The sequence below is a fragment of the Saccopteryx bilineata genome, chromosome 1 (genome assembly GCF_036850765.1).
Source record: "Saccopteryx bilineata isolate mSacBil1 chromosome 1, mSacBil1_pri_phased_curated, whole genome shotgun sequence".
NCBI classification, from domain to species: Eukaryota; Metazoa; Chordata; class Mammalia; order Chiroptera; family Emballonuridae; genus Saccopteryx; species Saccopteryx bilineata.
This window is the reverse complement of record NC_089490.1, coordinates 231,646,613-231,671,240: the sequence shown is the minus strand read 5'-3', so window position 1 is coordinate 231,671,240 and position 24,628 is coordinate 231,646,613. Positions and strand designations below refer to the sequence as shown.

General features: G+C 40.8%; 1 long non-coding RNA gene across 1 annotated transcript in view; it reads right to left on the bottom strand.

The window, feature by feature from the left end:
* Window positions 1-24,628, bottom strand: part of LOC136320325 (uncharacterized) — a 329,953-nt gene that overhangs the window by 92,504 nt on the left and 212,821 nt on the right. The gene's annotated exons all lie outside the window — the stretch shown is intronic.

Here is a 24,628-nt window from a genome sequence, read left to right as displayed (position 1 = left end):
ACTGAGTCCTCCCAGGCCAACCCTTCTCTTTCCCCGCTGACCATTCCAATAAGAGCTGATTTGTTCTCCTCCTTGTCCCTTAGTACCTATCAGTGTTCATTCTGATGCTCACTGTTCAGACTCAGTTGCTTATAACACACGCTTTTTGTATAAAATGGTTTTTTATTCATGATTTTAAAAACTGCAGCTAGTAACACTTCACTGACACATCGTACCCTGCCTTATGTTCTACGAACTTAGCTTATTCCAAAACTAGCAGTATGCTCTCCTAGTTTTCCTATTGTGTTGTTTCAGAATATAATAATCAGAGACTAAATCAATTTAATTTGTTCAGTGAAGTATTCTACATAATGTCATGGAGACGTAGGTGTTTCATCGATGCTTTCTGACCATTTTTCTAACATATAATCCCATCTGCATAAAGAACTTTGAGTCCTATAGGGAAAAAGAAATTCTTCTGACCTGGGATTTCACACTTGGAAGCTTCCTTTAAGGAAACAAAAGTTTCTTGAAGATGTTCATTAAAGAAGTTATACATTTCCAATAAAAACAGTGTTTAAAAGCTAATGTATATTCAGTTCTTAAGTGTCAGATACTGTTTTAAATGCTTTATACATACTAGCTCATCTAGTCTTTGACAATAACCTCAGGACATAACTATTATTACTACCATTTCATAGATGAGGTTACCTGAGCACGTGAAGTTAATGCAACATGCCCAAGGTCACACAGCTGATAACTGCCCAACAATAAATAGTTAAGTAAATTATGTTACATTGACTCAATGGAACTATTTTTAATGACCATTATAATGACTAAAGAAAAAAATGTTTAATTCTTATAAGTTTGGTGAAAAACGCCACTATGATATGTGTACATCATGATGAGTGGCATGTTAAATCTATAGAACTAAACTATGTTAGTTTAGGAAGGAGAAAAAAATAGACTAATTGATATATTGGGTGTTGTTTAAATTTGGTGTTGTTTAGTTCTTTGAGCCCAAATTATTTTTAGTGTAACTTAATGTGATTTTTAGAAGTGATTATATAAAAATGGGATCAATGTGACTGGCGGTTGAGTTGGCATATTTTGTGGGCAGATAGCTTGTGTTTCTGTAAGAGTTCTTGAGAATGATATTGTAGCATTCTGGATCTCTTCTCAATTACTATTTATCCACTACCTACTCTTCTAGATTTCCTATTTCCTCTTAAAAAACAGAAAAGGTGTTTGAGAGGACAAAGGTTTTATGCAAATTTGTTTGTTTGTTTTTAATATCTTTGAAAAGTGCTTTGTTTACACAGCTAAGAGATATGAGAAATTGGGATATCACCCAAACAGCCAGGTTGAGGTCAATCACCAGGCCTGGTCTTTGTCTTAGATGGGCAGAAATATTGCTCTGATCAGCCTCTTCATTTCAATGTTGTGCAATAAGAGGGAGAGAAACAACTCAGTTGTTGAATGTCGTTGTATGCTTGCTGCAAGTACTGTGTAATATATTTGACATTCTTTGGGGTAGAGATAATTATGGCTTTAGTTCCCCACTCCACTCCAGGCACACAAGGAGAAAAAAAAGTTTGAAAGGCAAAGTACTAACAAGCAACATTATGAAAACTGATTTCATAGGATCCCAAAGTAAAATCTTCACTTATTTGTGTCACCACGAGGCACAATCTAAAAGAGCAGTAAAGCAATGTCTACATGGTGAAATGGGCCAGGGCTTTTAAAAGGATTCACAGGAACTGGAGTGCAGGAACACACCTCACACCCCACAGCTACAAATCTCTGGTTCCACAGGAGAGCACAGCACATCTGCTTCCGCGCACATCTGCTTCCGCACACATCTGGACCGCGGCTACCTGCCCCTCCAATCTCGGGCCAACATTTACAAAAGCTATGGGAATAGCCAACCATTGAATGGAGGCTCTTCTACTTGCATGTAGTGCAAAATCATAAATCTTACATGATTTCAGACGAGCAGTGAAAATGGAAACCTTTAAAGTCTGTGCTTTCTACAGGAAGGCTCAATCCTCCCTGAACAGATGATGTTGACTTGGGAGTACACAGTGGGCCTCTAACTGTTTCAGCATTGGGGACATGTGACATTCCAAGACTCCCTCACTATGCTCAAGAAACAGCCAAAAAACATGGCTTGAGATTCAATTCTCTCAGCTGAGACTCAGGCTGAGATGAATGAACTATTTAGGGGAAAAGAGACATGAGCCAACCTTCACCTAAACCAAGATGACTCCAAATTGACCTCTGCACGAAGTTCATAGTACTCTGTCATAGAAATGTTCTCAAAAAGGCATCCTGACTTTATGTCATACACTTTCCTATCCCACGTGTGGCTGGAAGTAGAGGCCTGGGTTGAAGTGGAAAGAGCAGGCCCCTTTTCTCTTCCCTGTTTGGGTCACAGTCCTGCAACCATCACCGCGTCAGAGAGAATGTCTTCCTTCTAAGCCGTCACGGAAGCCGTGACTTCTGGAGTGATTAATCAAAGTATTCCAAAAGCATTAATTTGGTTAAATATGAACTTTCAAGGAAGTTTATCTCAATGTGTTCTGAAGCAGGCTATCTTAATGTGAATTCATCTTAAAATTTCTTTTAATCATTGATATATTCTTCAAGCCATTGGAATGGACCATATATAAATTATAATACAGTGTGTCCATAAAGTCATGATGCACTTTTGACTGGTCACAGGAAAGCAACAAAAGACGATAGAAATGTGAAATCTGCACCAAATAAAAGGAAAACCCTCCCAGTTTCTGTAGGATGATGTGGCAGCATGTGCGCATGCACAGATGATGATGTAACACCGTGTATACAGCGGAGCAGCCCTCGTCCATGCCAGTCGAGATGTGGACGGTACTCAGGAAAGTTCAGTGTGTTCTGTGGCTCGCCAAATTCAAATCCGTGACCAAAGTGCAACATGAGTATCGGCGTGTTTATTACGAAGCGCCACCACATAGGAATAACATTACTCAGTGGGATAAGCAGTTGAAGGAAACCGGCAGTTTGGTGGAGAAACCCCGTTCTGGTAGGCCATCAGTCAGTGATGTGTCTGTAGAGGCTATACGGGATAGCTACCTAAGGAGCCCTAAAGAATCTGTGCATGAGCCCACATCGAACTACACTGAATAGGTATGAAACTGGGAGAGTTTTCCTTTTATTTGGTGAAGATTTCACATTTTATCATCTTTTGTTGCTTTCCTGTGACTGGTCAAAAGTGCACCGTGACTTTTCGGACACACTGTATTATAAATACGACCATATAAGAAGTACTGCTGTCAAAATAAAGAAATGAAGAACTATACAGATGATACCCATGAAGTTTTCCAAAGAGTGGATAATTTTTTTTTAATCGTTTTGGCTGTTGGACACTGAGCGACAACCTGAACCGGCCTGTGGCACTGTCCGTGGCTGTGGAAGAGAAAAGGCCCCCCGGCTTTAATGAGGGGATGAAGCTCTATAGTCAACCCTTCCATTGAGACAAAGGCTACAAAATTGCCAGCTCCTGGGCATCATATCGAGCAGAAAATACTCGGGGATAGCTCAATGGGGAGTCAATCCCTGGCTACACTGATGAGAATCTGGACAAGCTACTTCATTTTTGAGCCAACTCCTTATTTTTCCTCTTAATCCTCAGAAGTGTCAGGTGTCTACTTCATTCCTTCGTAAAATGCCCACCCAGAACAGAAAACAAGCAGCCATTCCCACACGGTAGTGTGCACTTCAAAGAGGATGCCCAAGCTTCATCACAGAAAGGCCTTAATTCCCTCTGTTGTTTTTCCAAGATCTGTCTTGTATATTCTTTGGCAAAAAGAATCCCAAGTGTGCTCAGAAATGGCAGAGATAAGAAGAAAAATGGAGCCAGGGAGTGGTAGGGAGATCCTCGTCAGGAACCGGTGGGCTTGCTGACAATAAGGATCTGTCTGTGGGTTCCAGGCAGGAGGGGGTTGGGGTGATGGAGTGAGTGCCTGTTACCAGGAGACAGGGAAGGAAAGCCAGAGAGAGGTAAAGACTATTCTTCAGTAGGCGTCAGGATGGGAGAGGACGTATTTTAGCTCTTAGCAGCCTTAGTAAGTGACTGTCTCATTATGGTGGGAGGAGGTGGAGGAGAGGAGTGACTCATCTAAAGTCAAAAAAGATAGCACTGACAGAGGGAGGTTCATGAAGACAAGGGTGCATCACCAAATATCAAATTCAAAGAAACCACATTACAGAACTCCCCAGTAAAACTTTCCTTTCTTTCTTTTTTAGAAAACAGAATGATTTCAGTGATGCCTCTAGAAAAAAAAGGAAGCAGAGAAAGGACAGATGCCTTGCTGAACTCAAACCTATACCTTCTATCCTGTGTTCTTAATATAAAATTAACATGTCTCATCATTGTCGGGGATAGATCAGATACCTTTAGCAATTTTTACATGAGATGATCTGATGACACATTTGACCAAAAAATAATAAGAATAATAACAATTTTTAAAAGGCAGTATAGTCATTACAACTCTGTTTAATAAATTAGTCTCTACTTTTCTAAGAGATCTGAGTTATTTCAGATGTTTTTCAATAAAAGAGAAGAAAAAGAAAACGTAAGTCTAAAAGGCACACATGGTCCTGCAAGTTCAGATAATCCCAGTGGGGAAGTGTTTAAGTAATTGATTTTGAGTAACTTTGGCCTGAAAGTGAAGTTTTGCTGCTTTCCCAAGTAATCTGGGAACTGAGTAGGAATGCAGATGGTGTGATGGAAAATTTTAAAGGCTTCACCCAAAATACTCTATTCTTTTATTTCACCTTGTAGATGCGAACAAAATAAGTCTCCATGTCTGTAATTCCAAAAAGCATCTGTTTCTTGTGGCTGTACGAGGTCTAAAAATACATAGCCCATGTTTAAGGTGCAGCAGGACATGTACCGTAGTGACTGCAGATCAACCTTAGACATACCTACCTCGAAGGGCTCACTCCCGTGTGTTTGCATGTTAAATGCTTAGAAAAGGCTGCTTTCAGGCCAGATATCATTAGCCTCACCATTTCCCCTCTATTGGCGTTGTGTTATAGTGACCGCTTTAGTTGTTACAGGGAATTAGGAAGGAGGAACTGACAGTTCACCATCAGCCAATGAATGCTGCTTGGCCAACCTGTCTCCTTTCGCCTTCCAACAATGACTTTCACTGTTCTTCAATTGTTTTGCCCCTGTGCAGATGGTCTATAGAAACTTGATGACCTTCTCCTATCTAACAAGTGAATTCTTGGTTCACCCATTTCTGCACCTCATAAGGGATGAGTCATATTCTCCACTGGCCACATCATCAAAAAGATCCTAATCCAAACCACGTGGTTGCAGTGTGCGTGTTCTGGGTGAGTTAGTTTTCTCAGCATTCTGGGTCCCACGGGATGGAGTTCATACACAGCCGCCTGTTCTCTGCACACAAAGGTCTAATTGCTCATGTATCCCGCATGACTGTGGACTTCTTCCTGCACACGGCAATTATATTTTACTTTCCCAGAAAGAAAAGCCATTTCCTCTCAATTCCTCTATTATGAAAGCTTTTCTGTTGTATTACTTTTTCCCCAGAGGAAGCTCTTATCTCCCCAAACTCTTGGATGACATATTCAGAGAAAGCACTGGACATGGACTCTAGTAGCATCCTCCTTGATACCAGATACCTGCAACCCTGCAACTTAATGGACATACAGTGTCCATGCTTTAGGGCTCAAGTTACTACCTCAACTTTTAATGACAGTCATCCTTCAAATTGTGGAAACAAAGGAATAACATTGCTTATTTACTGGACCCTGGGATTATTTAACCAAGAAAGCAAATTTGTAGGAATTCTCTTTTTTTTCTTATGTGTTGATCCTGGATCTATTTAATAAACAATCTTTGTTTGAGAGAGTATCTCTCTGCTTCCCACTCCCAAAGGAAGACTGGCCAGCTTTCAGTTTCAAATAGCTGAGATGTTTCCAAGCCCTGGGGCTGATGATGTCACTCCTGCCACATTATGGGAAGAAGGAAGTGCTTTGTGGAAATGGGAGTGTGTTACTATGCTAACAGATGATCACAAAGCTAGCAGCTTATCCCAGTGCACACTTGGTAAAGCTCTCCTACCTCTGTTGATTCTAAGTTGGGGTGACCTTGAGCAGGTTTTCTACTCAAGGATCTCACGAGGCCAGAATATGTATGATGGCTCCACGTCCAAGATCATTCAAACTGTTGGCAGAATTCAGTTCTATGTGCTTGTAGAACTGAGGTCCCTATGTCCTTGCTGCCTGTCAGGCTGACTGTCATCCTAGAGAACAACCACAGTCCTTGGCTAAGGCTAGCAGCATCTTCAAAGCTAACAACAGTGGGTGGAGACCTTTCCACACTGTGCATCTGTGACCTACCCTCGGCCCCCATCGCTCCCACCTCTTATGTGGCTGCGGCCCCCTGACCAGCAGAAGAAAAATCTTTGCTTTGAAGGGCTCATGTAATTTTTTAGGCTTCCACGGAGAGACCAGAATAATTTTCCTCTTTGAAGACCCATGTTGGTCAAATAAGTTTGTAAATATGATATATATGTTTGCTCACTTATAAGTTTGCATTGTGTGTGTGTGTGGGGGGGGGGGGACAGGCTGTAAGCGGCCAGGTCGTTATAGCCTGAGGTTTAGATTTAAGACTAAGCTTTTCCCCACACCCTTGACTGTTGCATCAGTGGGGTGGTGCACTCTCATAAGGAATCCCATTATGCCTCAGATAAGTGACTTTATATCAGAGACTTCCTTGTTTGTATATTGGATTAAAGGTTTTGGTTTCTACACTATAAAGTAGGGCAGACCAAGAGCTTGCTCTCTCTCGGGTCCTGAGATTAGCATTAGAGAGGAGAGCAGATAAAGGCCACATGGAGGAGAGGAGAAGTAGCCAAGATGGCGGAGTGCTGAAAGAGAAGCCAGTTTGTGCAGAGCTTGTGCAGAGAGAAGGAGATGGGGAACAGAGGTGAATGAAACTGGTGAGGTAGATACTTTTGATTCTAGGAAACTCAGATAAGTCACTAGCTTTGTGAGCACTGAATGAGTGGGTTTTGGAGCCCATTGTGTGTTTTTATTTGCCCGCCGGGTGCAAGCTAGGATCCAAGCTGATGGCTCACCAGTTTTTGGCTCTGTTTTTCATTACCATCTGACCAAAACTAATGAGAACCTGCACTGGCTGGGTGGCTGTGATGGTGGCCATAGCTACTGGCCTTACAACCCATAACCTTAATTATGTTGGCAAAGTTCCTTTGGCCGGGTAAGGTACATGGATTAGGGAGTGGACATTTTGGAAGGGGGTGTTATTCAACCGAACACATTGGGAGACAGATGCAACCATCTTAGGCCTGTCTACATAGCACATGCCAGCAACAATGTAACTTTATTTATTTTTTTAATATTTTTGATCAGCAGTTGGTTGCATTCATGTGGAACCCGCGGACACAAATGGCTGACTATATATATCATGTGCTGCTGACATACATTATGGGACTTCTTTTAGTCTTTTTTTTTTTGTATTTTTCTGAAGTTGGAAACGGGGAGGCAGTCAGACACACTCCCGCATGTGCCTGACCAGGATCCACCTGGCACATCCACCAGGGGGCAATGCTCTGCTCATCTGGGGCGTTGCTCTGTTGCAACCAGAGCCATTCTAGCGCCTGAGGCAGTGGCCTTGGAGCCATCCTCAGCGCCCGGGCCAACTTTGCTCCCATGGAGCCTTGGCTGCGGGAGGGGAAGAGAGAGACAGAGAGGAAGGAGAGGGAGAGGGGTGGAGAAGCAGATGGGTGCTTCTCCTGTGTGCCCTGGCCGGGAATTGAACCTAGGACTCCTGCACGCCAGGCCGACGCTCTACCACTGAGCCAACCAGCCAGGGCCAACTTCTTTTAGTCTTAAACCTAATCCTACATGGCTGTGAGAAAGGTATTTTTAATTTCCTTGTGATGATACTGAGATTCAGAGGATCAATGCCTTGTTCAAAGTCACATAACTGTCACACAGAATTGATCTGACTGGAATCAATTCGTATGAGATTGCCCAGCATTTTTCCATCTCAGTGATATTGGTCAGACGTAAGCTTTAGGTAAAGCAGCCATGAAAGACATTCCTCGTTCACGCAGAACTGATGTTTTCATTCAGCAAGTAGATGACAATAGAGTTATTCCCAAGTAAGTACTTCCTTAGACTTGGGCCTTGGAGGCATTTTTAAGATTTTGAGCTTTCTCTCCCTGCTCCTGCCCTGCCCCACCACCTTGAATTTCAAGATGCTGGTTTTACTTATTTTCCAGGACACCTTTGGAGAACTGGGGGATGACTCCGCTGCTCAGTTTGATTACACTGTTCTGCCCTTAGTGAGCATGCCCCCTCCTCTGGGAAGGCCCCCTCCCCCCAGGAGAGTCGCACAGCAGCACTGAGATTAAGTGGGAGCTAAAGGCAGGCAAGTAGCCAAAGCAGAGTGATAAGCATCCTGGTTTTCACGAAACACTCGAATATCATTTTAACTTTTCCGGACCTGGATGCAGTGAAGGGACCTGGGGGTGGGAGGTCATCATGTGGGTTATACAAATGGCTTCACTCTTCTTCACGCAAGATTAGAAAGAGTGGCACTCATGGAGGAGAGGAAAAGAGGTCCTGGTCATATCAAACTCATGACACCACACGCCCCGTCTTGACTCTCGCACCTGGTGGTTTAGTTTGTTTTGGGTGGGTACACCACCTGGCTTATTATTTCTGTGGGTCTATTAGAAAATGCTTCCCATACCCCCCCCAGGGACTCTGTGGGCACAGCCTGGAGTGGTTTACCGCACAATGTATGGCTGCTGGGTGGGTTAGGCTGTCATCATCCATCTGTCTTTCTGTTTCCCTGTGGCGATAAGAAGTGAGGCTGACAGACCCCAGCACATTGTGCAGACGAAGACACTGAGCAGGAAACTCTCTCCAGGGGCCTTCGTGACAAGAATTTTCTCAGAAAGCTATACAGATTATGCTTTTTTTAAAAAAAGAATTGATGATGACATCAGCGTAATGGTGCAGTAGGAAGCGATACTGATAAATCTCCCCCAAAACTCAACAAGATTTTCAACCAGAAACAGAAAAACCTATCCTTGGAGCCTCCCGATGTTTTGCAATACACCCGAAGGTATGGTCGAGCGAAAAATTGGCTAAATATATAATTAAACCCCGAAGGAAATAGGGAGTAAGAAATGCTCCACTTTCCTCACTAACCTTAACAGGGCGGCTTTCACTGAAAACTGAGAATACAGAAACTGAGGCGGGCAAAGGGGGTGAATAGATCCAGGCCGTGGAATAAATGGCCGAACCAGGCTGTAGCACGGAGATCCAAGCCGAGGAAAACCTATTCCTGTGGCAACCCAGTCAATACAAGCTAAGACTCGCGCCAAACCCAGACAAAGAAAGACAAGTGGGGCAGCCATTTTCCCTGATCTCCTGGTCGGCGTGTGCAGATAGTGGGCAAGAGATTCCTCTGACTGCCTCAGCAGTGGGCGCCCGTGTTATCCCACAGAGAGGCAGAGTCAGAGGCCTTTGTGTGGGCTGAAAGCAGAATATCCGGGCCGCCCCAGCACCCTGAGGGAGCCGCGCACAGGGAGGGAGCGAGAGCTGATTCCAATGCTGCAACTTTTCCGTGCGGGCGGGGGTTTCACTCAGAGGGTGAGGTGGCTGGCCTGATATCCTGGTCGGCGCGCGCACAGAGACAGAGCAAGAGATTCCTCCCAGCACCTCAGGAGTGGGAGCCCATGTTATCCCACAGAGGGACAGAGTCAGGGGCCTTTGTGTGGGCCAAAAGCAGAATCTCAAGCCATCCCAGTGCCCTGAGGGAGCCGTGCACGGGGAGGGAGCGAGAGCCAATTCCAACACTGCAACTTTTCTGTGCGGGAGGGAGTTTCACTCAGAGGGTGAGACTTCTGGCCTGATATCCTGGTCTGCGTGTGCAGATAGTGAGTGAGAGTTTCCTCAAAGCGCCCCAGGAGTGGGGGCCCACCCGTGTTAACGGACAGAGTGGCAGAGCCAGAGGTCTTTGAGTGGGTGGAAAGCCCGCCTGATTATGCTAGCAGCTCTGACTGACTGAACCTTAAACCAGAGCCCTGTGCTGAGTGGGAATAGAGTGGAGAGTCGCCAGCTCTTTGAGCCTCTTACTATCCAGGCAGAGGCAGCAGCAACCCCATAGCTGGATTATCAGGCTACTAATTGAGGAAGGAAAGACTAGGAGAAAGGCTCCAGGAGCATGGACTCTCTCACTGGCGGAGCCTATAAATGATAATGAGCCTTGACTGCCAACGAGACTGAAGCACAAAACATGACATCACCATAGAGACTTATCAACTGCAAACCTCTACCTGAGCATGCCAAAGGGGCAGAAACTGGGGTACAGAGTCACCGACCAGGAAGAGGGAGAGAAAAGAAAAAGCAAGAAGATAACCTCTCAAAATCAAGAATAATCCGCAGACTTTATAACCTATCCCATTTTATTATATTTGTTCGTTTGTTTCTCTTATCTTCATTCTTGATTTTTTTTTTCTTTTTCTTTTTTCCAATTTGGTCATTTAACTTTCTGCCGGTCTTACTCTCTCCTCTCCTTGAACTGCACTACCCATAAGTGTTATATCTCCCATTATCTTTTCTTTCCTCTTCCTTTCTCTCTATGAGGGTTGCACTCCAAAACCCTTAACTCTCTCTCTCTCTCCTCTTTTTTCTTTTTTCTTCTTTTAGTGATACCCTCTTTCTCTCTCTCTCTCTCTCTCTCTCTCTCTTTCTTTTCTCCCTCTATATTACTTTCTTCCTTTCTCCTTTACGTCTCCTCTCATTCAAACCTCAATAATGAACAAATTATCTTATCTGGGACTCAAACTTATGTTTGTGGATTTTGGGGGGTTTGTACTTCACCTTTTTAACTCACTAGCAGTGATCCCATCCCTGACTTTCTATTTTATCTAGTTCTTGTTCCACTAAATACAACAGTAATTTTTAATTTGTCCCCCCATTTTCCTGTTTCCCTCTTATTCCTCTCATCATAACTCTTAGTCAACCAACACCTAAAAGCAAATCATTTTATTCTTGACCCAAATTTTTTCCTTATTTGCTTTTTGGGGGTCCATACCCCCTTTTTTTCTGGGGTTTTTTTTTTGCCCCTTTATTACTTCTCCCAAATTCAGGCCTGCCAGTACAGGCATTGTTTGCTCTATTTAGTACAATATAATTCACTGTTCACCACAAGATTTTCTCAAGAAAGAGGGGAGAGGAGAGGAGAGGAAAAAAGGAGGGAGGTAATAATTTCCTTTTTTATCCTTTTTATTTTATTTTATTTTTCTTTCCTTAATTATTTTTTTTAAAAAACTCTTCAACTTTTTTAACTTTTTATTGTTTATTAAATCTCATTAATACTATCAACAAAACCACCCTCAGATGCCATTAAGGAAGAGAAAATTGAATATCATGGATACAAAAGAAAGGGGTAACACAGATAGATGAGGAAAAATCTATGGAGAAAAAATTTAATATATTGGAAACCTTGGAGTTAAATGACAGAGAATTTAAAATAGAAATCCCCAAAATACTCAGAGATATACAAGAAAACACAGAAAGGCAATTTAGAAAGCTCAGAAAACAACTCAATGAACACAAAGACTATATTTCCAAGGAAATTGAAACTATAAAAACAAATCAAACAGAGATGAAAAACTCAATACACAAGATGAAAAATGAGGTAACAAGCTTAGCTAATAGAACAGGCCAGATAGAAGAGAGGATTAGTGAAACAGAAGACAAGCAACTTGAGGCACAACAGAGAGAAGAAGAAAGAGACTCAAAAATTCAAAAAAATGAGATAGCCCTACAGGAATTATCTGACTCCATCAGAAAGAATAACATAAGAATAATAGGTATATCAGAGGGAGAAGAGAGAGAAAAGGGAATGGAGAACATACTCAAACAAATAATAGACAAGAACTTCCCAAGCCTGTGGAAAAAACTAAAGCCTCAAATTCAAGAAGCAAACAGAACTCCAAGTTTTATTAACCCCAACAAACCTACTCCAAGGCACATCATAATGAAATTGGCACAAACCAATGGCAAAGAAAAAACTCTCAAGGCAGCCAGGGAAAAGAAGAATACAACATATAAAGGAAGGCCCATTAAATAATCATCAGATTTCTCAGCAGAAACTCTACAAGCTAGAAGAGAGTGGACCCCAATATTTAAAGTCCTGAAAGAGAGGAACTTTCAGCCACGAATAGTATACCCATCAAAGCTATCATTCAAATATGAAGGAGAAATAAAAACATTCACAGATACAGAAAAGATGAGGGAATTTATCATCAGAAAACCCCCACTCCAAAAATGACTAAAGGGAATTCTCCAATCAGATACAAAGAACAAAAAAAAACACAAAGCTACAAGTAAAAGCTCCAAGAAGAACACAATAAAACCAAATTTAAACTGTGACAACAACAAAAAGAAAGGGGGGAGAGGATGGAGATTAACAGTAGCAAAGGACGATGGAGTGCAAAAGTACTCACAAAATACTTCACTACAATGAACAGGGTAGGAACCCTTTTCATTACTTAAAGGTAACCACCATTGAAAAAACCACCACAGAAGCACATGAGGTAAAAAAGATAGCAACAGAGGAAAGATGTATGGAATACAACCAAATAAAAACAAAAGATAGAAACGCGAAAGAGAAGAATCAAACAAGACACAAAACTAACAGAAAGCAATCTATAAAATGGCAATAGGGAACTCACAAGTGTCAATAATTACAATAAATGTAAATAAATTAAACTCACCAATAAAAAGACACAGAGTAGCAGAATGGATTAAAAAAGAAAATCCAACTGTATGCTGCCCACAGGAAACTCATCTAAGTAACAAGGATAAAAACAAATTCAAAGTGAAAGGCTGGAAAACAATACTCCAAGCAAATAACATCCAACAAAAAGCAGGCGTAGCAATACTCATATCTGATAATGGTGACTACAAGACAGCAAAAGTACTCAGAGACAGAAATGGCCATTTCATAATGGCTAAGGGGACGCTGAATCAAGAAGACATAACAATTCTTAATATATATGCACCAAACCAAGGAGCACCAAAATACATAAGACAGCTACTTATTGACCTTAAAACAAAAACTAACAAAAATACAATCATACTTGGAGACCTCAATACACCGCTGACAGCTCTAGATCGGTTATCCAAACAGAGAATCAACAAAGATATAGTGGCCTTAAACAAAACACTAGAGCACCTGGATATGATAGACATCTACAGGACATTTCATCCCAAAGTGACTGAGTATACTTTTTTCTCCAGTGTACATGGATCATTCTCAAGAATTGACCATAGGTTGGGCCACAAAAACAACATCAGCAAATTCAGAAAAATCGAAGTTGTACCAAGCATATTTTCTGATCATAAAGCCTTGAAACTAGAATTCAACTGAAAAAAGGAGGAAAAAAATCCCACAAAAATGTGGAAACTAAACAACATACTTTTAAAAAATGAATGGGTCAAAGAAGAAATAAGTGCAGAGATCAAAAGATATATACAGACTAATGAAAATGACAATACAACATATCAGAATCTATGGGATGCAGCAAAAGCAGTGATAAGAGAGAAGTTCATATCACTTCAGGCATATATGAACAAACAAGAGAGAGCCCAAGTGAACCACTTAACTTCACACCTTAAGGAACTAGAAAAAGAAGAACAAAGAAAACCCAAAACCAGCCGAAGAAAGGAGATAATAAAAATCAGAGCAGAAATAAATGCAATAGAGAACAGAAAAACTATAGAAAAAAATCAATAAAACAAGGAGCTGGTTCTTTGAAAAGATCAACAAAATTGACAAACCCTTGGCAAGACTCACCAAGGAAAAAAGGCACAGGACTCAAATAAATAAAATCCAAAATGAAAGGGGAGAAATCACCACAGACATCATAGATATACGAAGAATTATAGTAGAATACTATGAAAAACTATATGCCACCAAATTCAACAATCTAGAAGAAATGGATAAATTCCTAGAACAATACAACCTTCGTAGACTGAGTCAAGAAGAAGCAGAAAGCCTAAACAGACCTATTAGTAGAGAAGAAATAGAAAAAAACATTAAAAACCTCCCCAAAAATAAAAGTCCAGGCCCTGACGGCTATACCAGCAAATTTTATCAAACATTCAAAGAAGACTTGGTTCCTATTCTACTCAAAGTCTTCCAAAAAATTGAAGAAGAAGCAATACTTCCAAACACATTTTATGAGGCCAACATAACCCTCATACCAAAACCAGGCAAGGATGGCACAAAAAAAGAAAACTACAGACCAATATCTCTAATGAATACAGATGCTAAAATACTAAACAAAATACTGGCAAACCGAATACAACAACATATTAAAAAAATAATACATCATGATCAAGTGGGATTCATCCCAGAATCTCAAGGATGGTTCAACATACGCAAAACGGTTAACGTAATACACCATATCAACGAAAGAGAGAACACAAACCACATGATCTTATCAATAGATGCAGAAAAGGCTTTCGATAAAATACAACACAATTTTATGTTTAAGACTCTCAACAAAATGGGTATAGAAGGAAAATATCTCAACATGATAAAGGCCATGTATGATAAACCATCAGCCAACATCCTATTAAATGGCATAAAACTGAGGACTTTCTACCTTAAATCAGGTACAAGACAGGGTTGTCCACTCTCTCCACTCTTATTCAACGTGGTGCTAGAAGTTCTGGCCAGAGCAATCAGACAAGACAAAGAAATAAAAGGCATTCATATCGGAAAAAAAGAAGTAAAGGTATCACTTTTTGCTGATGATATGATCCTATACATCGAAAACCCAAAGGACTCCACAAAAAGATTATTAGAAACAATAAACCAATACAGTAAGGTCGCAGAATACAAAATTAACATACAAAATTCCATAGCCTTTCTATATGCCAACAATGAAATATTAGAAAACGAACTCAAAAAAATAATCCCCTTCACGATTGCAACAAAAAAAATAAAATACCTAGGAATAAACATAACAAAGAATGTAAAGGACCTATATAATGAAAATTACAAAGCATTGTTAAGGGAAATCGAAAAAGATACAATGAGATGGAAAAATATTCCTTGTTCTTGGATAGGAAGAATAAATATAATCAAAATGGCCATATTACCCAAAGCAATATACAAATTTAATGCAATTCCCATCAAAATTCCTATGAGATTTTTTAAAGAAATGGAACAAAAAATCATCAGATTTATATGGAATTATAAAAAACCCCGAATAGCCAAAACAATCCTAAGGAAAAAGAATGAAGCTGGGGGCATTACAATACCTGACTTTAAACTATATTATAGGGCCACGATAATCAAAACAGCATGGTATTGGCAGAAAAATAGACACTCAGACCAATGGAACAGAATAGAAAACCCAGAAATAAAATCACATATATATGGTCAAATAATCTTTGATAAAGGGGCCAACAACACACAATGGAGAAAAGAAAGCCTCTTCAACAAATGGTGTTGGGAAAACTGGAAAGCCACATGCAAAAGAATGAAACTCGACTACAGCCTGTCCCCGTGTACTAAAATTAATTCAAAATGGATCAAAGACCTAAATATAAGACCTGAAACAATAAAGTACATAGAAGAAGACATAGGTACTAAAATCATGGACCTGGGTTTTAAAGAACATTTTATGAACTTGACTCCAATGGCAAGAGAAGTGAAGGCAAAGATAAATGAATGGGACTACATCAGAATAAAAAGTTTTTGCTCAGCAAGAGAAACTGATAACAAAATAAACAGAAAGCCAACTAAATGGGAAATGATATTTTCAAATGACAGCTCAGATAAGGGCCTAATATCCAAAATTTACAAAGAACTCATAAAACTCAACAACAAACAAACAAACAATCCAATAACAAAATGGGAAGAGGACATGAACAGACACTTCTCCCAGGAAGAGATACAAAGGGCCAACAGATATATGAAAAGATGCTCAGCTTCATTAGTTATTAGAGAAATGCAAATCAAAGCTACAATGAGATACCACCTCACCCCTGTTAGATTAGCTATTATCAACAAGACAGGTAATAGCAAATGTTGGAGAGGCTGTGGAGAAAAAGGAACCCTCATTCACTGTTGGTGGGACTGTAAAGTAGTACAACCATTATGGAGGAAAGTATGGTGGTTCCTCAAAGAGCTGCAAATAGAACTACCTTATGACCCAGCAATCCCTCTACTGGGTATATACCCCAAAACCTCAGAAACATTGATACGTAAAGACACATGTAGCCCCATGTTCATTGCAGCACTGTTCACAGTGGCCAAGACATGGAAACAACCAAAGAGCCCTTCGATAGAAGACTGGATAAAGAAGATGTGGCACATATACACTATGGAATACTACTCAGCCATAAGAAATGATGACATCAGATCATTTACAGCAAAATGGTGGGATCTTGATAACATTATATGGAGTGAAATAAGTAAATCAGAAAAAACCAAGAACTATATGATTCCATACATTGGTGGAACATAAAAACGAGACTAAGAGACATGGACAAGAGTGTGGTGGTTACCAGGGGTGGGGGGAGGGAGGACATGGGATGGAGGGAGGGAGAGAGTTAGGGGGAGGGGGAGGGGCACAGAGAACTAGATAGAGGGTGGCGGAGGACAATCTGACTTTGGGCGAGGTGTATGCAACATAATTTAATGACAAAATAACCTAGACATGTTTTCTTTGAATATATGTACCCTGATTTATTAATGTCATCCCATTACCATTAATAAAAATTTATTTAAAAAAAAAAATTGAAGAAAAAGCAACACTTCCAAACACATTTTATGAGGCCAACATAACCCTCATACCAAAACCAGGCAAGGATGGCACAAAAAAAGAAAACTACAGACCAATATCTCTAATGAATACAGATGCTAAAATACTAAACAAAATACTGGCAAATCGAATACAACAACATATTAAAAAAATAATACATCATGATCAAGTGGGATTCATCCCAGAATCTCAAGGATGGTTCAACATACGCAAAACGGTTAACGTAATACACCATATCAACGAAAGAGAGAACACAAACCACATGATCTTATCAATAGATGCAGAAAAGGCTTTCGATAAAATACAACACAATTTTATGTTTAAGACTCTCAACAAAATGGGTATAGAAGGAAAATATCTCAACATGATAAAGGCCATATATGATAAACCATCAGCTAACATCATATTAAATGGCATAAAACTGAGGACTTTCTACCTTAAATCAGGAACAAGACAGGGTTGTCCACTCTCTCCACTCTTATTTAATGTGGTACTAGAGGTTCTAGCCAGAGCAATCAGACAAGACAAAGAAATAAAAGGTATCCATATTGGAAAAGAAGAAGTAAAGGTATCTCTTTTTGCAGATGATATGATCCTATACATCAAAAACCCCAAAGAATCCACAAAAAGACTACTAGAAACAATAAGCCAATACAGTAAGGTCGCAGGATACAAAATTAACATACAGAAGTCAATAGCCTTTCTATATGCCAACAATGAAACAATTGAGAACGAACTCAAAAGAATAATCCCCTTCACGATTGCAACAAAAAAAATAAAGTACTTAGGAATAAACATAACAAAGAATGTAAAGGACTTATATAATGAAAACTATAAACCATTGTTAAGGGAAATCAAAAAAGATATAATGAGATGGAAAAATATTCCTTGTTCTTGGTTAGGAAGAATAAATATAATCAAGATGGCCATATTACCCAAAGCAATATACAAATTTAATGCAATTCCTATCAAAATTCCAATGACATTTTTTAAAGAAATGGAACAAAAAATCATCAGATTTATATGGAACTATAAAAAACCCCGAATAGCCAAAGTAATCCAAAAGAAAAAGAATTAAGCTGGGGGCATTACAATACCTGACTTCAAACTATATTATAGGGCCACGACAATCAAAACAGCATGGAATTGGCAGAAAAATAGACACTCAGACCAATGGAACAGAATAGAAAACCCAGAAATAAAACCACATATATATAGTCAAATAATTTTTGATAAAGGGGCCAACAACACTCAATGGAGAAAAGAAAGCCTCTTCAATAAATGGTGCTGGGAAAACTGGAAAGCCACATGCAAAAGAATGAAACTGAACTACAGCTTGTCCCCCTGTACTAAAATTAACTCAAAATGGATCAAAGATCTAAACATAAGACCTGAAACAATTAAGTACATAGAAGAAGACATAGGTACTAAACTCATGGACCTGGGTTTTAAAGAGCATTTTATGAATTTGACTCCAAAGGCAAGAGAAGTGAAGGCAAAAATTAATGAATGGGACTACATCAGACTAAGAAGTTTTTGCTTAGCAAGAGAAACTGATAACAAAATAAACAGAAAGCCAACTAAATGGGAAATGATATTTTCAAACAACAGCTCAGATAAGGGCCTAATATCCAAAATATACAAAGAACTTATAAAACTCAACAACAAACAAACAAACAATCCAATAACAAAATGGGAAGAGGATATGAACAGATACTTCTCCCAGGAAGAAATACAAATGGCCAACAGATATATGAAAAGATGCTCATCTTCTTTAGTTATTAGAGAAATGCAAATCAAAACTGCAATGAGATACCACCTCACACCTGTTAGATTAACTATTATTAACAAGACAGGTAATAGCAAATGTTGGAGAGGCTGTGGAGAAAAAGGAACCCTCATACACTGTTGGTGGGAATGTAAAGTAGTACAACCATTATGGAAGAAAGTATGGTGGTTCCTCAAAAAACTGAAAATAGAACTACCTTATGACCCAGCAATCCGTCTACTGGGTATATACCCCCAAAACTCAGAAACATTGATACGTAAAGACACATGCAGCCCCATGTTCATTGCAGCATTGTTCACAGTGGCCAGGACATGGAAACAACCAAAAAGCCCATCAGTAGATGACTGGATAAAGAAGATGTGGCACATATACACTATAGAATACTACTCAGCCATAAGAAATGATGACATAGGATCATTTACAGCAAAATGGTGGGATCTTGATAACATTATACGAAGTGAAATAAGTAAATCAGATAAAACCAGGAACTGCATTATTCCATACGTAGGTGGGACATAAAAGTGAAACTAAGAGACATTGGTAAGAGTGTGGTCGTTATGGCAGGAGGGGGGAGAGGGGAAGGGAAAAGGGGAGGGGGAGGGTTACAAAGAAAACTAGATAGAAGGTGACAGAGGACAATCTGACTTTGGGTGATGGGTATGCAACATAATTGAATGACAAGATAACCTGGACATGTTATCTTTGAATATATGTGTCCTGATTTATTGATGTCATGCCATTAAAAAAAATTATAATGAAAAAAATAAAAAAATAAAAAAGAATTGGTGGCTTTTGTCATTGTCATTTGGCCAGATCTATCACTGGTGCTGTTTGATGGGACAAGGCTACTCAAATTTCATCCAGACCCCAGCCCCATTTCTGGATGGTTGTGTAATCGCCACCCATGTACTAGCAGTTAGAGGAACACTATGAAATTCTTCATACAGGGAAAGCTCTGGGGTGATTGTGCTCAAAGTCACCCTAACCTCACTTGGAATTCCTACACTTGAAGAGTGCCCATCAGCACAGACACTTCTAAGAGAACAGATTGCGAATTTCATTTCTAAGGTGGGAGGAAGGTAGAAATGATATTTGATTGTTACATACCAAGAAAGCCACAGGGCTTGCCAAAACATTGACATGCTCGTGTAACAGCTGATAACATAGTTCCTAGGATGGGTCCTGCAAGTGACTTCCCTGGACACCCTGAGTCATCCTACTGCTCAGCCATTAGCCAGCTCAGGTGTGAATCATTTTAAATATTGTCACTGGAGAAGGGAAATTCTTTGCCTGTTTTCCTTGGGTGTAGGCAGGGATTTGTAAAGCAGAGTTTAAACTCACTTCATCCAAACAAAAGAAAAAGCCTGGATCCGGGCCATACAGAGGATCACAGAAAGCCTCCTCCATGGCCCACGGCCCATGGCCCAGGGAGCCCCTGCCGTGATAATGAATGGGGTGTGTTCCTTGTGTTAAAGATGGAACTCAAGCAGGGTAGAGCGTGTCGACACAGTGTTGCAACACACAAGACCACCTTCAAAACTTAGCCTTTCTGGCACCCTGCTCTTGAACTTCTGGTGAGAAATAACGTTCTGTTACAATCCAGTGTACGGCATTTGTTACAGCAGTCCTGATGGACCAAGGCACCACACGTTCTGTCCAGCCTGGATGCAGCCCCCTGACCCCTCTCCCCAGACAGCACTGATCTGAATACTGAGATTGATCAGAGCTGCCATTTAGGGGACATCGACCAGTGCCAGAGCTCTGTGGCTTCACTTATGCTCATGTCACCCCCCCCCCCAATAAAAGATGATGGTATCTTTACTTCACAGACAAGGATGCTGAGCTCTGAGGGATCATGGTACTCATCCAAGGGCACATGGCTGAGGTTTGGATCCTGTTTCTCCAGGGTCATCTGACTTTTTCATCTTGCCATTCCTGTAACCTCAGGCATTCCCTTGTTCTCAAGCTGACCAGGTGGCAGCTGCTGACTGGGCTAAAGCTCTGATGAATGACGTGGCAGTCAATGCTGAGGATGGTACATCATTCCTCCGGGTCAGACCCCCAGCACCTTGTTTACCCAGAGTACTGCAAAGGAGGCCCTTGGACGGACAGTGATCGCGATCGATCACAGAGAGTAGACGTCTGATGACACCCCATGGGTGTGCTTGGGAAAGGAAAGTAGATAGGTGCTTCCTGGCAACCTGGAGATCTCACCACATGATCAGACCCAGCAATGGCTTTGTGTCAGAGCAGACCCTCCCTGAGACAGGAGAGCCACAGATGTTTTGTAATTGATCTTTAAAGGCTCCCAGGGAGTGTCCCTGGATGTGCCAGGCATAATGGGATACAGACATGTGTAGAGAGATCAGGAAAGCCGACAGGGAAGAGCCGTGGTCTTCCCTATAGATCCACAGAAACGCCAGACTCTGAAGCCATGTAGCCAGTGGGAAGATGCAACCTCTGGCCCAGTCCCCAGACAGGTCATGCTTGACATGTATGACCTTGACAGTTTCACGGAGACCATGTGGGCTTCAGGTTTATTCATCTGTAAGATGAGATGAATGGCCACCACCACCCTATTCAGAGAGCATGGTCCCTGCTTTAGTGTCAGCTGTTTGCCTTCATCCACCTCTTCATTTACATTTAGAGGTAAAAACGGACCTACCAAATCCTATGTGGGACATAAATGGGAACCAAACCTAAGATGATTGGTATCATTTTCTTAAATGTGCATACGGACACATACACATTCAGAGTGAACAACACAGGATTGGGAAGCTGAGAATCTGAATAACATTTTTATCCAAGACTATGAAACCCAGTGTGGGTTTGGATACAAAAATATATATATATGAGAAAGCTACATTGTTTATTTTGGAAAGCCACTTAGGGCTAAAGTGTCCCCACTAGGGTTATGATTTTGCTTTGGGTCATAGAGATCTGTATGTGTGTCCTAGGGGTCAAATTTTCCCTACCAATGAAGAAAAAGGCACCCTATTGAGCCTGTTTCTCTTTCACAGGCTGTAGTCTCCTCTGATCATCGAAGCACAAACAGTCTGCTTTAAATATCTTAGTATATTATATCTAGCTTTCAGCAACAGCTCTTAGGAGTTTGAGCCCCCCAACTGGCCAGCCCTCTAGACTTAGATACTTGGCCCACTATAGGATTTTGCTTGAGTTAACAATTTACATAAAAGAAGAGGAAAACTAAAGCAAAGCATAGCCAAAAACAGTCCCCCCAAGACCACCCCCATCCCTGCTTCCATAAAGCTGATACAGCAATGGGGATTAAAGCGCAACCTGAACCAAGGGAGTTTTTACAAATAAGATGAAAGCTGCCATTTAAGGTTTTCCAATGGCACCAACTGGATTAGATCAGCTCTCCAGACAGGCGTCTTTGGACAATCCCTGGAAGTCGTGTCTCCTCACTGGGAGGCAGAGCTGATGCATGCAAAGTCAATTATAAAGCTAACTGCATAAAAGACAGTGGCTGACACGATTCATGGCAGGCATTTTCTGAACAACCCCGGGTTTATCTCCCCGGGTATTATTCAGAGAAGTAGCTATGTGGGTCGTGATTTGAAACTGAAGTCTGAAAATTGAGGGATAAAAACAACCAAAAAATGCCTTACTTGTAAAAGGATGAAATTCTATACCTGCTATAGATAGTTCTATGAATAATAATTAACTCTTGCGCAGGACTTAAAAAAAAATGTCCTTTATATTGACTGTGTGTGTGCATGTGTGTGATGTTAAAACCTTAGCTTCTTATGACTTGTGTCATTTCTAGCAAGCTGCCTCCCTTTGCACACATGCCAAGTGAGTAATCCCTTTGTTGTCAATGGGACCTGTGAAGGGTGAGCTGAGGTTTCTATACATAATGCTGATTGGTTTTGGTTTTGAGGACCTGTTGCTTGCCTTTTAAGTATCACAGAGGTAGCCACACCACTGGGTCTTTGTCACATATATTTCACAAATATCCCAGACAGGAAATACTATTTCTATGTGACTAGAAATTTACAGCGATCTGAATTTGTTACACGGCTTTCAAAATATAATTTGGCAATATTTTAGTTAACATGTTTAATTCACTTCTCATTTATAATCTTCTTGGAATGTTGCATTTCTATCTTAAGTAGATTGTAGAATGTTTTTCCTATAAAATCTGAGTCTCAACACTAAAGTAAAACTTTTAAAAACTGAAACAATATCTGAAACATTCCAATAAATCTTTTGGCTGATGTGCTACGATATTCCCGGTCAACTTTGACTTTCTGTAAATTAGGTCTCTTATCTTAGAGCCTGTGGCTTACCGTTCTATCTCTAAGCCTAGAACAATGTACAAAGCTCAAGAAGAAAGGAGTAAATTTGTCCTGAGGTAAAGTTCACCTTTTCTAGTTAGTCCTTTTCATAGCACTCAACAAATCTGAGACTACTCAGTGATGAGAAGCTATGTTACCCTGAAAGCTTTTCAGAATTCCTCCAGCAGATTTAACATTATATGCCACTGGTCCAACCTGTACTATATGCTCATATCTTAACCAATACCAGGCAAGGGGAATGAGATGACCAAGATTGGTTTATACAGAGATACTGTCCCAGGGAGGATAAATATTTGCACAGACTTGGAGTTCCTTTAACAAGGAGGAAGGGGACAGATGTGAATTGTGTAAGTGACCAGCAGTGTGTGCTATAGGTTGCATAGGACTCAGGTCTGGCCAATCAAAATCTAATATTTGGGGATGTGTGTAAGTGTAGCTTTTCCTACCAGATTTTACCTAATTTTGATTTCTCTTTTGCGAGAAGTCAAGTGGTTGAGAAGAAAACTGATGGTGTTTGTGATGCTTTCGTCTGGTTTGCCCAAGTCACACCGTTTTGATGGTCACTTGCTTCTTTAACACAAAGACCTCAATTTCTGTCCCTGAAAAATTCAAGTAATACACTGGTCTTGTTGAGCTCAGAGCTGTTGTGAGGCTATCTGAAAGGCTCACCGTGTGTTCATGTTAGAGATTCTATTTTACTGAAAAGTTGGTTTTTCTATTTTCAACTTTTGTATTATGTATAAAGAGATCAGTGCCTTCCAGTTGTTGATGTAATTCCTGTGAGATGGGAAATGGATACTTTTGCATAAAATAAAAAGAAAAATAATAACCTTAGTGTCCCTCAATTTAGAGAATTGCTAGAGCTCAGAGCTAAGCATAGAACCCTATTCCTTTCAAACTGGTGCAAAAAGAATGAGCATGATCATCCGAGATTTCTCACTGCCACCCACTGGATTAAAACAAGTTGTCCAACAGTAGATTTTTCCCCCAGAAGTGGTGTCTGCCTCTTCCAAAGAAAATGTGCTACTATAGAAGAAGTTTAACATGACAAGGGGAGAAACAAATTGGAAGATGACCAAAATGCCATGGATTGGCAGTTCTAGAAACTGTGGTTTTTCTCTCCCTTCCCAGAAGGAGAGCCAGCACCAGCAGGCAGGTCCCCTCTGATGGAGTTCTATCAGGTTGGTGTCCCACCACAGCATCCTTATCGGGATCCTTTCGGCAAAGACCCCACCATGCAAAGAATGGTAACGGCGGCACAGGTCTAGCTGTACTCTACTTTTCTCAGCTTCATTCCCCACCTGTGCCCCCAGCACCCACACTCGCACACGCACACCCTCTCACTTCACACATACCAAATTGGGAGGCTCGCACACCTGGGGCTTGCAGTCAGCCCTGAAAATCGTCCTAACAGTATCATCAGTGCCATGCTCACTGTCGTCACCTCTGTCATCAGCTCATTCGTCATCATCATCGCCCTTGGCAGTTACACAGCAGTCTTCTGCAGCATACAAAGGGCTGTCCCATGACACACTCACAGCACACTCGCGTGGTTAGTGCAATGCTGTTACCATTGGTCTAATGTAGATAGGGAAGGCTTTCTAGTGAAAAGACCTTAACGCAAGCCCTGGCTCAACTCAGCT